At 43.3% G+C, this 16,431-nt stretch overlaps 1 non-coding gene across 1 annotated transcript; it reads right to left on the reverse strand.

The window, feature by feature from the left end:
* Positions 1–228: 228 nt before the first annotated feature.
* On the reverse strand, positions 229–301 carry trnam-cau (transfer RNA methionine (anticodon CAU)). Its single transcript has one exon. It is a non-coding gene; the product is annotated as a tRNA-Met (tRNA).
* Positions 302–16,431: the final 16,130 nt, after the last annotated feature.

The following is a 16,431-nucleotide window of genomic DNA, read 5'->3' on the forward strand; positions in this document are numbered from 1 at the left end:
TTACCTAACACTACGGGCAATTTAGCATGGCCAATTCACCTAACCCGCACATCTTTGGAAGGTGGGAGGAAACCGGAGCACCCGGAGGAAACCCACGCAGACACAGGGAGAATGTGCAAACTCCACACAGTCAGTCGCCTGAGTCAGGAATTGAACCCGGGTCTCTGGCGCTGTGAGGCAGCAGTGCTAACCACTGTGCCACCGTGCCGCCCTAAAAAAATATAGACTTGCCTTCTCCGAGGAATGAACTCAGGGCCTTCAGATTATGAGACTGACGCGCTACCGACTGCGCTAAGAAGGCCAAGTTCAAGGGAATCGACTGAGACAAGGTGGAGGGAGGGGAAATGAGGAAACTGGAGAAATCTGAGTTCATCCCTTGTGGTTGGAGGGTTCCCAGGTGGAAGATGAGGCGCTCTTCCTCTAACCGTCCTGTCCCTCCTCCCTACCTTTTATCTTAGCCTGCTGGACACACTTTCCTCATTCCTGATGAAGGGCTCATGCCCGAAACATTGAATTTCCTGTTCCTTGGATGCTGCCTGACCTGCTGTGCTTTTCCAGCAACACATTTTCAGCTCTGATCTCCAGCATCTGCAGACCTCACTTTCTACCCAGTGGGATTAGGACTGGAACACGGCGAAAGCCATACTTTCAGTCTGATCCATCTCCTATACCCTGCAATTTATTTGAAAACGGCAGAGAAATGCACTGGTGTAGAGGATGGTGTCATATTGGAAATGAAAATATTAGTAAGAAAAAGTGGCTCATATGGGCATAATTCTGTTGCAACAATGAAACGAGACCAGATCCCTAGGGCAGAAATATTGGGATGATTTTAGGAGAACTCAGTGGAAGAGGGCTTCTAAATTTGAGCAGGTCACAGCAATAATGTGTTGTCTAGGACAAGTATTAAGGACACAGCAAACCATCCATGAGGAACTACAGGATGCCAAAAAGGAAATCATGTCGTTAAAGCTGAAAAATGCAGCTCAAGAGCAGAGAAATCAGGCAGATGGGACAATTCCAAACCCAGTGTGAAAGAACATTCCAAGATACCCAGTATGCAGTTTCAGCTAAAGAGGTTTTTGAGAATGAAGTAAGGCAATTGAAAAATATATGTGCAGATTTGAAAGCAGCAATCGAAGTAATACACCAGGCTGATAGGGAGAAAAACAGGTAGCTGCAGAACTCACTAAGTGCCTGCCAGAGATCGAGAAAGTAAAAGTCCAACTCTCAGTCTACAATTAAATAATATGCACTTATGGAGAAGTTAGAGAGGAACAAGACAACAGATAGATTGAGATGAACTCAGGGAAGACACAGTATGTCATGTGCACAGCAGATTGGGGTTCACCCCCAACCTTCCCAGAGGAGTCATCTACTTCAGCACTCCTGGTGATACCCCCTGTTCCAATGAACCCGATTACCACTGAAAGACGGGTCAGGGATGCCAAGGCTCCAGTAATCACATACACCACTCCATTTATGGTGGCACAGTTTGTAGAAATCTTGAAAAAGATTCCTGATTTTGAATCATTGGCTGATCCATTTATATTCTTTGAAAGGGTCAGGCAGCAGAAGGGTTTACATGGGTCAGATGAGAGAGGGGAAGTAAAATTCATCATAATGTGTCTGAGCCAGTCTGTGCAGTCTGCAGTCACGGCCCTACTAAATGTAAGGCTTGGAACCCTCATCAATATGAAAAAGGCGATCCTAACGGCAATTGGTTAGAATTAGGCAGATCCATGGACGGGTTAAACAAGTTCAGACAAAAGAAGGGGGAACACCTGACTGCCTTTGCCAGTCGTTTATGGGTGTATTTTACAGGACTCTACGAAAGCTTAGACAGGGGTCTGTTATCTGAGGCTGACTCAGCTAAGTGGGCTAGAACTTTAGTTTCCCATGCCATCGAGGAGAGCAGGAAGACATGGATGAATTTCGATCTTGCAGAGCCAAGCCACAAGGTTGAAGCCCCGCAACTGAAGTACTTCACAGTACTTGATGTTGGTAATAGTTTCTAGTTAATACCCTTAAATCTGTCCTGCCAGTAAAAATACATATTTACCTTCAAGGAACAACAGTGTACCTGAACTTGTCCACCCCAAGGATTTCATAACTCACCCTTAATTTTTCACAGATGATTGGCAAGGGACTGGAAAGGTTATATTGGCCTGACTGCCCAATACAGTATGTAGGTGACTTACTCCTACAAATGGAAACAAAGCAGAGCACATTCAGTTCCTAGATAAATTACTCGATTTGTTACACAGGCTAGGATGTAAAATAAATCCAAAGAAGGTGCAAATTCGACAGCCTAGGGTTACAAACTTAGCAATAATAGTCACCCATGGGAAAAAGGAAATAGACCAAAAGTGAATAGAGACCATAGAACAACTTCCACTCCCCTAAGATGTTAGTGTACTCCAATCTTTCCAAGGTCTAGTGGAATACTGCTGGAACCACAGTGATGGGTTCACTAGCAAAGCAACCACTCTCATAGTTGCTGAAAAAGAATGCTGCCTGGAATTGGACAGCCCAACATACAAAGCAGAAAACTGCTTTAAAACACACCTTTGCAACAGCACCGGCCTTACTAGTTCCCAACCCTGACTTACCATATGCCCTAGAAATTGCAGCCACTGACCAGACGTTAGCTGCTGTTATACTACAAGAGCAGCATGGTAAGCAAGGTCAGCCTTCAGGGTTCTACAGCCCATGGAACAAAGATTTTCCATGTGCGAACAACACTTCCTCAGTCTTTTGAATAGTCCAGTACTTCAACTTTATCACTGGTTTAAACCTACTGACCATACTAATTGAACACACTTCAATACAGCTTCTGTTGGATGGCCAAATTAAAGATGGCTCAGTAAGCCAGATTTGAGCTGCACAATAGACTCTACTAATTCAAGGATGGGACATCACAGTCAAATGCACCAAGGTGGCCACCTTCCTAGCCAATCACCTAAATTATGGAGGAAACCCATATGACTGGCCCTAAAGAGCAAGAAAAATGGTTAAGAATGAGTCAAAAAGATAACCATAGCCGGCAGAATTTATGTAGATGGATTCTCCACTGTGGAGGATGGCAGTCAGATCACCGGCTGTGGAATAGACATGACCGAGACTCAAGGACAGCCACTACCTGAACTAGTTTTAAGGTTATCAGCCATTTAAGTGCCCAGACGGCTCAACTAGCAGCCATAGTCTGTAGTCAGCCACCCTGATGTGTTCCTTCCATCCGCAGATATATATTCTGAGAGCGTGTATGTGTACAACAGCTTCACTGAATTCTTACAATTATGGGAAGCCAGAGGTTTTATTTCTGCTGATGGAAAACACTACCATCAGTTCCCTTATTAAAGTGCATCCTCAGGCTGCCAGTGGAATAATTATATGGCATAATTAAAGTTAGAAGCCACCACAAAATGGCCCAACAAGTCCACACCAACCCTCTGAAGAGTATCCCACCCAGACTCATTCCCCTACACTTCACCTGAATACTACAGGCAATTTAGCATGGCCAATTCACCTAACCTATGCATCTGTGGACTGTGGAAGGAAACTGGAGCAGCCGGACGGAATCCACACAGACACAGGGAAAAATGTGCAAACTTCACACAGACAGTTGCCCAACACTGGAATTAAACCCAGGTCCCTGACGCTGTGAGGCAGCAGAGCTAAACACTGAGCCACTGTGCTTTCACTGTGTGGGAATGAATTTACCTACATTCTAATCATCAGAGACACCTTCACAAAATGGGTCGAGGCTTTTCTCGTTAGGACAAGGACAGCCAAAACAATCACGCAAATCCTAATGCAACAAGTATTTACAAGATAGGGTCTACCCCATAGTATCGAGTCAGATCTGGGAACCCAGTTCATCAGCCTAGTCATGCAGAATGTGATTAGATTAGATTCCCTACAGTGTGGAAACAGGATATTTGGCCCAACAAGTCCACACCAACCCTCCTAAGAGTAACCCATCCAGACCCATTACCCTACCCTTCATTTACCCTCAACTAATGCACCCAACAGTATGGGCAATTTAGCATGACCAATTCACTTGACCTGCACATTGTGGGAGCACCCAGAGGAAACCCATGCAGATACGGGGATGTGCAAACTCCACACAGTCACCCGAGAGTGGAATCGAACCCGGGTTCCTGGTGCTGTGAGGCAGCAGTGCTAACCTCTTGAGCCACTATGCCACCCCAATGATGGCTAAGCTTAGTATCAAGCAGAAATTCCCAATCTAGTGGGATCATGGAAAGGATGAAATATCCCTTGAAGGGATAATTAGGAAGAAGGCACAGCAGAAAAATAAAACATAGGACACAGCACTTCCATTCGTCCTCATGATGGTATGCAACACTGTCTCCCGATCCACAGGGTATACACCCCCATATTTTGATGACAGACTGACTTATGAAAGGAGAAAGTGAGGACTGCAGATGCTGGAGTTCAGAGCTGAATGTGTTGCTGGAAAGGCGTAGCAGGTCAGGCAGCATCCAAAGAGCAGGGGAATCGACGTTTCGGGCATGAGCCCTTCTTCAGGAATGAGGAAAGTGTGTCCAGCAGGCTAAGATAAAAGGTAGGGAGGCGGGACTTGGGGGAGGGGCGTTGGAAATGCGATAGGTGGAAGGAGGTCAAGGTGAGGGTGATAGGCCGGAGAGGGGTGGGGGCGGAGAGGTCAGGAAGAAGATTGCAGTTTAGGAAGGCAGTGCTGAGTTCGAGGGATTTGACTGAGACAAGGTGGGGGGAGGGGAAGTGAGGAAACTGGAGAAATCTGAGTTCATCCCTTGTGGTTGGAGGGTTCCTAGGCGGAAGATGAGGCTCTCTTCCTCCAGCTGGCGCACTTCCTCCAGCCTCCAGCCGTCTAGCTGGGCATGGGGGTTGTGAGTGTGAGAAAGTGTGTGTGTGTGTTTGTGTGTGTGTGTGTGTTTGTGTGTGTGTGTGGTGAGTGCAGAGTGTCTGAAGTCTGTGAGGGGGTGCATGTGGGAGTGTGTGTGTCCATAAGGGTGTGTGTGGGTGTCTGTGTGCGCATCTGTGTGTACCTGTGCCCGTGTGTATGTGAGAGCGTGTGCGTGTGGAATATCCATGTGTGTGTGGTGCAATGGTGATCACCTGTAATGTGACATGAACCCAAGGTCCCGGTTGAGGCCTCAACCGGGACCTTGGGTTCATGTCACATTACAGGTGATCACCACTGCACTACACACACACACAGATATTCCTACACACACACACTCTCACATACACATGGACGCACACACAGACACCCACACTTCCACACTCACACATTCACAGTGCACCCCCTCACAGACTTAAGACACTCTGCGCTCACTACACACATATACACACACACTTTCTCACACTCACAACCCCCACCCCAGACAGACAGACACACACACACACACACACACACACACACACACATACACACACAGACAGTCTAAGACCCACATGCACACATATATTTTGTGTGGTGAATTTGTACTTGCAGAGTTACATTGCGCTTTGCTCAAAAACTGCATACATTCATGTAGAACTCTGAGCTCAAAAACTGCATGAATTTATGTAAAACTCTGTTATCTCACTTTTTAGATTAGAATTGTGGGATATAGGTAAATTAATGTTACTTCTGTAATTCTGCAATTATAATTGATTATATAAAAATAAGTGAGCTCACATCAGTGTGTAATTGTTTCAGCCAGGAACTGAGACGGAACTATGTGGAGGAAATGCATAATATTTTTTGTATTAGCTAAAAATGTATACAAGAAAGAAACTTGCATACATTGACTATAAGACAATGGTAGAAATACAGGCACTAGATAAAATGCCGTGAAGAGAGGCAGTTAAACTAAATATGCCCATATAAACAGTAGGTATAAAAATTTGTTTCCCACTTTTACAGAAACACAGGAACAAACCCCAATTAAAAGGGCTTAGTGATAAGACGCTGTGAGGGGCAGCACAGATGGAGGGAGTAGATAATGGTGAGCAATGGATGGGATGAGGTCAAATGGCCTTGTGAGAACAGGAATAAGCATTTTTGTCACAGACAAGGCTGGATAAGACAAGAGATAAACAGGAGTGATGGGTACCGGTCTTAGGGAAGTGGAGGATGTAAACAGGGGGGGAAAACAATGAAATAAGAAAAAAAATGTAGGAACCAAATTATATAAATATCGAGTATTTGTTGAATTCCATGTGTTTTGTCCCTGCCTTGCAAGTGTGAAATAATTGACACTACTGATTCAGATCTTGTCTCGGACTGAAATTATTGAAGTGAGTGAGCTTTGTTTCTCACAGAATCAATCTAAACATCAGGTCATAGACAGAGAACACAGGGGGCTAACACCTTCAACATATTGTCTAGCTATCACCATTGTTAACAGCTAACCCGAGAATGCAACTTTAAAAAAAAAGGGTTTTGTGATTTACACATGAAACAAGTGAAACTATCACTGTATTCTAACGGATGAAAGACTTAACAGACAATCAATTTTTCAATGTATAATTTCAGTTACTTCACACTGCAAATTTTTGCTATAAATTCTGTGTTACGATCGAGCTCTCCTCAATCACCTGATTGCTCCGAAAGCTAGTGTGCTTCCAATTAAACCTGTTGGACTATAATCTGGTGTTGTGTGATTTTTTAATTTTGACGGTGTTAGACAAGAACTTTCGGGGGATCCAAGATGGCGGCGACCCAGCAAGTCTGAGTCTATAGTGCTTTTCCCAAGACTTGGGTAAAGTGGGTCACCCACCCCCACCACACTCACCAAATCATGCATAATAGCTGTTAAATTTAAATAGTTGCTTAGTATTACATTTAGTCTAATATTTAGTGAAAAATGACCAAAGGGAAGGAAGCCCGCAGCTCTCAACAAGCAGGACCCCCTCCCCCACCCTCTCCCTCTTCAGCTGCAGCAGAGGCGTCCACAGCCGACCCGGGGGACTTACCGACGGTAACAAGCCTTGTGGAGATGATCACCAAGCTGGACGCGAAGATCGATGCCTTTATCGAGGAGTCCCGAAATCGATGGGAATCACTCTCGGCCGCGCTGCAGAAGCACGGCTGAGACATCCAGGGACTCGAGTGCCGAGTCGGACGGGCAGAGTTAAAGGCCGCGACCTCCGAGACTACAGCGCAATCGGCTGTGGATCAGGTCTGGACTCTCGAACAGCGAGTCCGGACCTTAGAAAATCATATTGATGACCTCGATAATCGAGGTCGTCGAAAAAAATATTCGTTTGCTGGGCCTTCCCGAACGGGAAGAGGAAGGCCAGCTTACAGCATTCCTGGAGCAGTGGCTGCCACAGATTTTAAATCTGCATGCTGGATCAGGCCAGGTAAGGGTGGAATGGGCCTACTGGGTTGCAATACGTGGGCCCGGCTCGAACCAGCGCCCACGCCCGGTCCTGTTCTGGCTGCAGAGCTATAGGGAGAGACAGATGCTCCTAGAAGCCTCTAGAAATCTTGGAAAAGATCCCCAAGCCATGATCTATAAAGGATCCAAGATCATGCTATTCCAGGACTTTTCCCCAGCTCTGGTCTGAAAGAGGAAGGCATTCGATGAGGCGAAGAAGCATTTAAGGGACTTAAATATTCAGTACTCCTTACGCTGTCCAGCGACGCTACACTTTAACCAAGAAGGATCTATATATAATTTCGGATCACCAGAAAAGGCTAAGGAATTCTTGGACTCTCTTAGATAAACTGTAAGAGATAGTGGATGTTGGTTTGCCTTTCCCCCCACTTTGGTCTATATCCCCCCCTTTTTTTCTCTTTTTTCTTACCTTATTGTTTAATATTATCATGGGGAGCGTGGAGAGGGATTTGATTTTCTCCCCCCCCCTTGGGGTTGTTTTCTTTTATTACTTTATGTATATATGTGGGTATGTATATGTGTGTATGTATATGTATGTGTGTGTGTATATATATATATATATATATATATCAGTTGGGGCGTTTGGTTAATGTTGGTGGGGGGAGATGGTTACTTTATTCTATTTTACCTCTGTCTTTAGGAGCAGGGTTGTTTCTCCCTTGTTATTTTGTATTATTATATTTAATTATTACTTGTTGAGATTGTAATTTTATAGTTATATATTTATATATGGTATTAACATTCCCAAATATATCCAGGTGTTGGTGTGGGCGGAGGGAGGGTGCTCACTGTTAACTCGAGCTTTGTATTATATTTGAATTCTCCTCATTTTATTGAGGAACACCTGGGTCAAGGGTGGGGCATTGGTTGGCCAAGGATAAGATGGACTTTTGGAGAGGAAGTGACACCCCCTGGGAACAAGGGGGAAAATCTCCACTTAGGTACGTTTTATATTTTTTTTATTTAGAAACAGTTTTTTATTTTTTTATTTATGAACCACTAGCAGAAGCTATACGGACTGATCCTAATATAACGGCCCCGAGGATTGGTACAGGTAAACATAAAATTACCCTTTATGCAGATGATGTTCTTTTATTCCTCAGTAATCCTCTGATGTCCGTACCTCACCTAATCCAAGTTATTAATACATTTAGTGCATTCTCAGGCTATAAAATTAATTTTTCAAAATCGGAGGCTATGCCAATGGGTGGCCTGGCTATGACACCCACTTAGTGGACGGATCCCTTTTTCCCTTTCGTTGGTCCCTGGAGGGCTTCTTATATTTAGGTATTTTTATTACTTCAGTATTTGGTCAGTTGTATAAGGCTAATTTTGTGCAATTACTGGAAAGGATAAGGCAGGACCTTCAGCGATGGGGAGACCTTCCAATTTCCTGGTTGGGTAGAATAGCACTAATTAAAATGAATGTTCTGCCCCATCTCCTATATCCTATGAGAATGCTCCCAGTGATGCTGCCAAGGATGGCTCTAAGTAAATTATATGGCTGGCTGGGTTCCTTTTTCTGGAATCATAGACGTCCCCTCATTAAGCTGAAGAAGTTACAGCTTCCACAGGCAAGGGGAGGACTGGACTTCCCAGACTTTAGGAAATATCAGTTAAGTTCCCTATTAAGTTACATAGCTGATTGGGTCTTGTCTGATCCACAATCAATCTGGCTGGACATCAAGGCCTCTCAAGTAAAATACCCACTTATTAACCTCTTATTTTCAGACAAGAGGAAAATCATTACAGATCACTGTAAAAACCCCATAAACCCTATAAAAAACACAATTAAGGCTTGGAATATAATGCGGCAAAATGAGGGTAATTTACATAAAACATCCCCCTATGCACCGATAGTAGGAGCATGGGGATTCCAACCGGGGTTTACAGATGCCACTTTTAAACTCTGGAGATCCAGGGGTATCTCATGTTTAGGGGACCTATTTAAAGATGGGGTCCTGATGTCTTTTGAACAGCTGCGTCAGAAATTCGGATTACTTAATGGAGACCTCTTTCGGTACTTCCAAATTCGAGATTATATACAGAAGAAGACTACGTTATTAGATAGTCTTTATAAATCAGATAGAGAATGTAATGTCCTACGACCAGTGGGGGTATTCTCCGTCAGTACTATTTATCATTTACTACATGATGAAATATCGGGAGATATGGACAATCTGCTTAAAACATGGGATCAGGATTTGGGACTAGAAATCTCTATAGAAATGTGGAATGATATTTGGGAAAATGCTAGAAGAATTACTTTCTGTAACAGAACCCAGGCTATCCAGCTGAAGATACTTCATAGGGCCCATATAGCACTGGTTCGATTGGCAAAATTTAAGGCAGGAGCATCTCCAACGTGTCCCAAATGCAAAATAGAGGTGGGCACTCTTGTACATTGCCTATGGACTTGTCATAAGATCCGTAGATATTGGACTAAAGTAGCAAGTACCCTGACAGAAATTTTAGGAGCGGAAATTAGAGTAGACCCTAAGTGGGTGTCATAGCCAGACCCTCCTTTTGGGCTTTTCGAACTTTCCCTCCCTGGATATGCATGGGAAGAGACTATTTTCTATTCTCTCTTTCTGTGCAAGGAAAAATATTTTGGTGAACTGGGTGGCTGAGGGCCCCACTGGACTTTCAAATTGGCACAGATTAATTATGGAATGTATTCCCCTTGACTTCCTTACAAATATGGTGCACAGAAAGACTGAATTATTTTATAAAATATGGCAGCCCTTCTTGAATTACATAAATACAGATATTTCGGCCATCCTAACAAGGGCTTTTATTTAATGGAGATTACAAACCTGGCTGCTCCGGGGCCCCTTAGGAGAGGAATCCCGCACGAATATGGGTTTTATTACATTTGATGTTAATACATTCCGAGCATGTAAGAGACTTAAATATATTAGTAGAAAGTTGAGTTTTGTTTTTTTTTCTATTTCGGTATTTTTTTTCTTTTCCTTTGTTAAATTTTGATTATTGTATATTTGATTTAATTGTATATCAATGTTTGTATTTGAGAGTTTTGTTTATTTTTGTAAGCTTGTAAAAATGTTAAATTTCTAATAAAAATATCTTTAAAAAAAAGACAAGAACTTTCAAAAGCTGATTGGAGGCAGATATTCGCAGGTAAAGGGATGGCTGGAAAATGGGAAGCCTTCAGAAATGAGATAACAAGAATCCAGAGAAAGTATATTCCTGTCAGGGTGAAAGGAAAGGCTGGTAGGTATAGGGAATGCTGTATGACTAAAGAAATTGAGGGTTTGGTTAAGAAAAAGAAGAAAGCATATGTCAGGTATAGACAGGATAGATCAAGTGAATCCTTAGAAGAGTATAAAGAAAGTAGGAGTATACTTAAGAGGGAAATCAGGAGGGCAAAATGGGGACATGAGATAGCTTTGGCAAATAGAATTAAGGAGAATCCAAAGGGTTTTTACAAATATATTAAGGACAAAAGGGTAACTAGGGAGAGAATAGGGTCCCTCAAAGATGTGGCCTTTGTGTGGAGCCACAGAAAATGGGGAAGATACTAAATGAATATTTTGCATCAGTATTTACTGTGGGAAAGGATGTGGAAGATATAGGCTGTAGGGAAATAGATGGTGACATCTTGCAAAATGTCCAGATTACAGAGGAGGAAGTGCTGGATGTCTTGAAATGGTTAAAGGTGGATAAATCCCCAGCACCTGATCAGGTGTACCCGAAAACTCTGTGGGAAGCTAGAGAAGTGATTGCTGGACCTCTCGCTGAGATATTTGTATCATCAATAGTCACAGGTGAGGTGCCAGAAGACTGGAGGTTGGCAAACGTGGTATCACTGTTTAAGAAGGGCGGTAAAGATAAGCCAGGGAACTATAGACCCGTGAGTCTGAACCAGTGATGGGCAAGTTGTTGGAAGTAATCCTGAGGGACAGGATGCACATGTATTTAAAAAGGCAAGGACTGATTCAGGATAGTTAACATGGCTTTGTGCGTGGGAAATCATGTCTCACAAACTTGATTGAGTTTTTTGAAGAAGTAACAAAGAGGATTGATGAGGGCAGAGCAGTAGATGTGATCTATGTGGACTTTAGTAAGGCGTTCGACAAGATTCCCCATAGGAGACTGATTAGCAAGGTTAGATCTCATGGAATATAGGGAGAACTAGCTATTTGAATACAGAACTGGCTCAAAGGTAGAAGACAGAGAGGGTGGTGGTGGAGGGTTGTTTTTCAGACTGGTGGCCTGTGTCCAGTGGAATGCCACAAGGATTGGTGCTGGGTTTTCTACGTTTTATCATTTACATAAATGATTTGGATGCAAGCATAAGAGGCCCAGTTAGTAAGTTTGCAGATGACACCAAAATTGGAGGTGTAGTATACATCGAAGAAGGTTACCTCAGATTACAACAGGATCTTGATCAGATGGGCCAATGGGCTGAGAAGTGGCAGATGGAGTTTAATTCAGACAAATGCGAGGTGCTGCATTTTGGGAAAGCAAATTTAGCAGGACTTATACACTTAATGGTAAGGTCCTGTAGAATGTTGCTGAACAAAGAGACCTTGGAGTGCAGGTTCATAGCTCCCTGAAAGTGGAGTTGCAGATAGATAGAATAGTGAAGAAGGCGTTTGGTATGCTTTCCTTTATTGGACAGTGTGTTGAGTACAGGAGTTGGGAGGTCATGTTGCAGCTGTACAGGACATTGGTTAGGCCACTGTTAGAATATTGCGTGCAATTCTGGTCTCCTTCCTGTCAGAAAGATGTTGTGAAACTCAAAAGGGTTCAGAAAAGAATTACAAAGATGTTGCCAGGGTTGGAGGATCTGAGCTACAGGGAGAGGCTGAACAGGCTGGGGCTGTTTTCCCTGGAGCGTCGGAGACTGAGAAGTGACCTTATAGAAATTAACAAAATTATGAGGGGCATGGATAGGATAAATAGACAAAGTCATTTCCCTGGGGTCGGGGAGTCCAGAACTAGAGGGCATTGGTTTAGGGTGAGAGGGGAAAGATATAAATGAGTCCTAAGGGGGAGTTTTTTCACGCAGAGGGTGGTATGTGTATGGAATGAGCTGCCAGAGGATGTGGTGGAGGCTGGTACAATTGCAACATTTAAGAGGCATTTGGATGGGTATATCACTAGGAAGGGTTTGGAGGGATATGGGCCGGGTGCTGGCAGGTGGGACTAGATTGGGTTGGGATATCTGGTCGGCATGGACGATTGGACGGAAGGGTCTGTTTCCATGCTGTAGATCTCTATGACTCTATAACTGATTAGTTTCTATGTCTTGCCCTGTTTCCAGTCTCCACTTCTTTAACTGTTTCTCCAAGTAGGCAGCCGGTTTTCACTTTCTTCAAGTGGATCCCCTCTCAGAGCCTGCGGGTCGATTTTGGGTGGGTAATAGTCTCTTAAGGCCTGCCATACATTCTGTCTCACTTGATCAAACCCAACCCCATCAATCATTGTATTGTCTGCCACATTTTTCAAACAGGCTCGGACCATTATTTCCTTTAACTTCGGGAGCTCTACCAACCTCACCAGCAGCGCCTTCAAGTCTCCTAGAGCCAGCAATCGTCTGTGGTTTCATCTTCAAAAGCCCTGATCCACTTTTCTGCTCCCTCATGTAAACTGGATAGCGCATTCTTCAGCCGTTCCAGATCCTGAGTTCCCCAATGAATGTATTGTGGGTTTCTCCCCTCTTTTCTAAGGAGCGGTAGCATCCTTCCCTGTTGGCCCTTTTTCCCTTTATTAACACTACTTCTCAATAAATCCCCCTCGGGCGCAGAGCATGATGCTATTTCTAATTCCTCCCATTATTTAGGTACTGGGGTCTTTTTCTTTCCTTGTCTCTCATCATCCCTTTCTGCTTGTTTTGCGTCACTTTCACAGCTTTTCTCTTCAGCCCTCCTTTCATATCGCAATGAGTATTCCTCAATTGCTTTTTGCTCCCTTAGCCCACGCAGCACACTAATCTCATGTTTCAGCTTTTCTTGCTCTCATCATATAGCTCTTCTATTGGCTCCTGCCTGTCCATTTTCTCTCTTCCTCTTCTTTCCCTCAGTTCATTTTTGTCTTCCACACTTCTATCCCATTCTAACTGTCCATCTATTTCTACTGTTCCCTATATTACTGGAATCTGCTTCAATGCCTCTTCATTCAAGTAGGGAGGAGGTCTATTCAACTCCTCCACATCTGGCCATAGAGGGGGTGCTGATTCCTGCTTTTCTGTTTCCTGTAACTGCTCAGCTTGTTCTTTTGCAACTTTCCTAGTCACCACAGGTGTCTGACAAGCTACCTTCAGTTCATCATCCTCTTTCCTTAAAAGTTTCAGTATTTCCATCTTCTGCTCCCTTTTTTGGTTTCTATTTTTAGATTTATCTTTCGGCTTATAGTTCTTAATTAATCCTTCCATCTCATTGCACATATGTATATCAAAGGTACCTTCTTTTGGCCATTTGGTCAATAAATCCTCAGTTCTTTTTTCCCATTTCTCAGAAATTTTTACATCATTTCTTGCCACTGGAAATTTCTTACTGAGTATCTCAACTGCAGTCCCTTTATCCATCCTACGATATATTTCAGTCCAACTAATGTATTATCTTCGCTCTCATAAATCACTTCCTCATACCATGCAAGTCCGGTGATTTGTTCAATAGTATGAGCAATTCCTAACTTTATAACTTACAATTGTTGCTTCCCTATCTATCAATTTCTAAACGTCCTCAATTGCAGGTAGTTAATACAAACAATCTAATCTCATTCATTCAACCTAACTGTGAAGAAGGCATATGGTGTACTGGGCTTTATTGGTAGAGGAATTGAGTTCCAGAGTCCTGAGGTCATGTTGCAGTTGTATAAGACTCTGGTGCGGCCTCATCTGGAGTATTGTGTGCAGTTTTGGTCGCCATACTATAGGAAGGATGTGGAGGCATTGGAACGAGTGCAGAGGAGGTTTACCAGGATGTTGCCTGGCATGGTAGGAAGATCGTATGAGGAAAGGCTGAGGCACTTGGGGCTGTTCTCATTGGAGAAAAGAAGGTTTAGGGGAGATTTGATAGAGGTGTACAAGATGATTAGGGGTTTAGATAGGGTAGACACTGAGAATCTTTTTCTGTTAATGGAGTCAGCTGTTACTAGGGGACACAGCTTTAAATTAAGGGGTGGTAGGTATAGGACAGATGTTAGGGGTAGATTCTTTACTCAGCGGGTTGTGAGTTCATGGAATGCCCTGCCAGTAGCAGTGGTGAACTCTCCCTCTTTATGGCCATTTAAGCGGGCATTGGATAAGCATGTGGAGATTATTGGGCTAGTGTAGATTAGGTAGACTTTGGTCGGCGCAACAGCGAGGGCCGAAGGGCCTGTACTGCGCTGTATTTTTCTATGTTCTATGTTCTATGTTCTAATCCAATCTAACACTCCACCTTCAAAATGTATCAATCACTAACGGTTTCTTGAGAAATTTCTCTCTCAAAAAAACTATCTTAAGTTCTTACAGTGCAAAATAAAATCAAAATACCCTTGGATTTCGAGCTCCAGGGAAACAAAACACAAACGTTTAATCACCAAAAAACAATTATGCATACAATCAGATTTGATTAGATTACTTACAGTGTGTAAACAGGCCCTTTGGCCCAACAAGTCCACACCGACCCGCCGAAGCGAAACCCACCCATACCCCTACATATACCCCTTACCTAACACTACGGGCAATTTAGCATGGCCAATTTACCTGACCCGCACATCTTTGGACTGTGGGAGGAAACCGGAGCACCCGGAGAACGTGCAAACTCCACACAGTCAGTCGCCTGAGGTGGGAATTGAACCCAGGTCCCTGGCGCTGTGAGGCAGCAGTGCTAACCACTGTGCCACCGAATGATTAAACTATAAACACTCTCTCTCTCTCTCTCTCACATGCACACAGAAACATTCTGCAAGCCACAGCTGTTTACACACACACACACACACACACACACACCAATCTTTCTCAGCCAGAACCTTACTTAAGCAGACGCTTTGTTCATTTCCAAAATGTAATTTTCTTACAGGCCTTATCTAAAATACTTAACAGTCTAGTAAAAGTATAACACTATGGCTATTCTCTGTTATTTTACTTTTAATCATCCACTATCAATCTGCCGGCTTTCTAAACAGGTCTGTCAGCGCTTCCAGTAAAACAATTTCCCCTTATTTATTCTGCCCTATCTATCTATAGAATCTTATAAAACAATTATCCCTTCTTTATTCTGCCCTATCTATTTACAGGGTCTTATATTTCAGCTCTATCCATCTATCTATCTATAGGGTCCTATATAGACCATGTGGAATTTTTAGTCAACAATTGCTACTTTCTATTCTTACTCACCCCTTACCCCACTGTGCAGTTTTCTTGACCAATTTTCCACGTCACCTTCAGCAGCAATTTGCCCCTCGTCTTTGGACCATGGATTGGAGAGACCTTCCGGCAGGTTCCCGCACCTCTGAGTCCCCAAGGACCACTCGAAGCCAACAGAATATAGTCCGAATTCATAGCAAAAATGCGAACCTTTTTTTGTTGGGTACCATTATTCTGTCAGTCTCGGGAATGCCCCCAGTGGACCAAGAAGCGCTCTGTTACTGCTGTCCTCTCTCCAGGTGGGTCTCTGCATGACCCTGTTCGCAGCGCCAAATTTGTTGTGGAGAAAATATAGAGAACCACCAGGAGATGCAGAGAGTTCTTCAAGAAGTAGGTCTTTTATTAGCAAACAAAAAACCGTGACACTCAGAAAGCAAATTCTTGAATGCCTCCAAACCTCAGGGTCCGTGGATTCTTTTATTTTTTTTATCATGTTTCTGTTAGCTTATCAGCATGTCCAACTATATTAATCAAAGTAACTCACTCGAGTTACACAATAAACCATTGATGTTAGTTCCCATTACCTCTTCAGTTGTACATTCTATTTAATGTTATTGTAATGTCACGGTTAGATATTTATTGTAACTTTGCAACAGTGATCTTCCATCGCAGACTAACCTGCCATGATAGATATTTAGCTATTCCATCTATTAC

The sequence above is a fragment of the Hemiscyllium ocellatum genome, chromosome 10, assembly GCF_020745735.1.
Source record: "Hemiscyllium ocellatum isolate sHemOce1 chromosome 10, sHemOce1.pat.X.cur, whole genome shotgun sequence".
Classification (NCBI taxonomy): Eukaryota; Metazoa; Chordata; class Chondrichthyes; order Orectolobiformes; family Hemiscylliidae; genus Hemiscyllium; species Hemiscyllium ocellatum.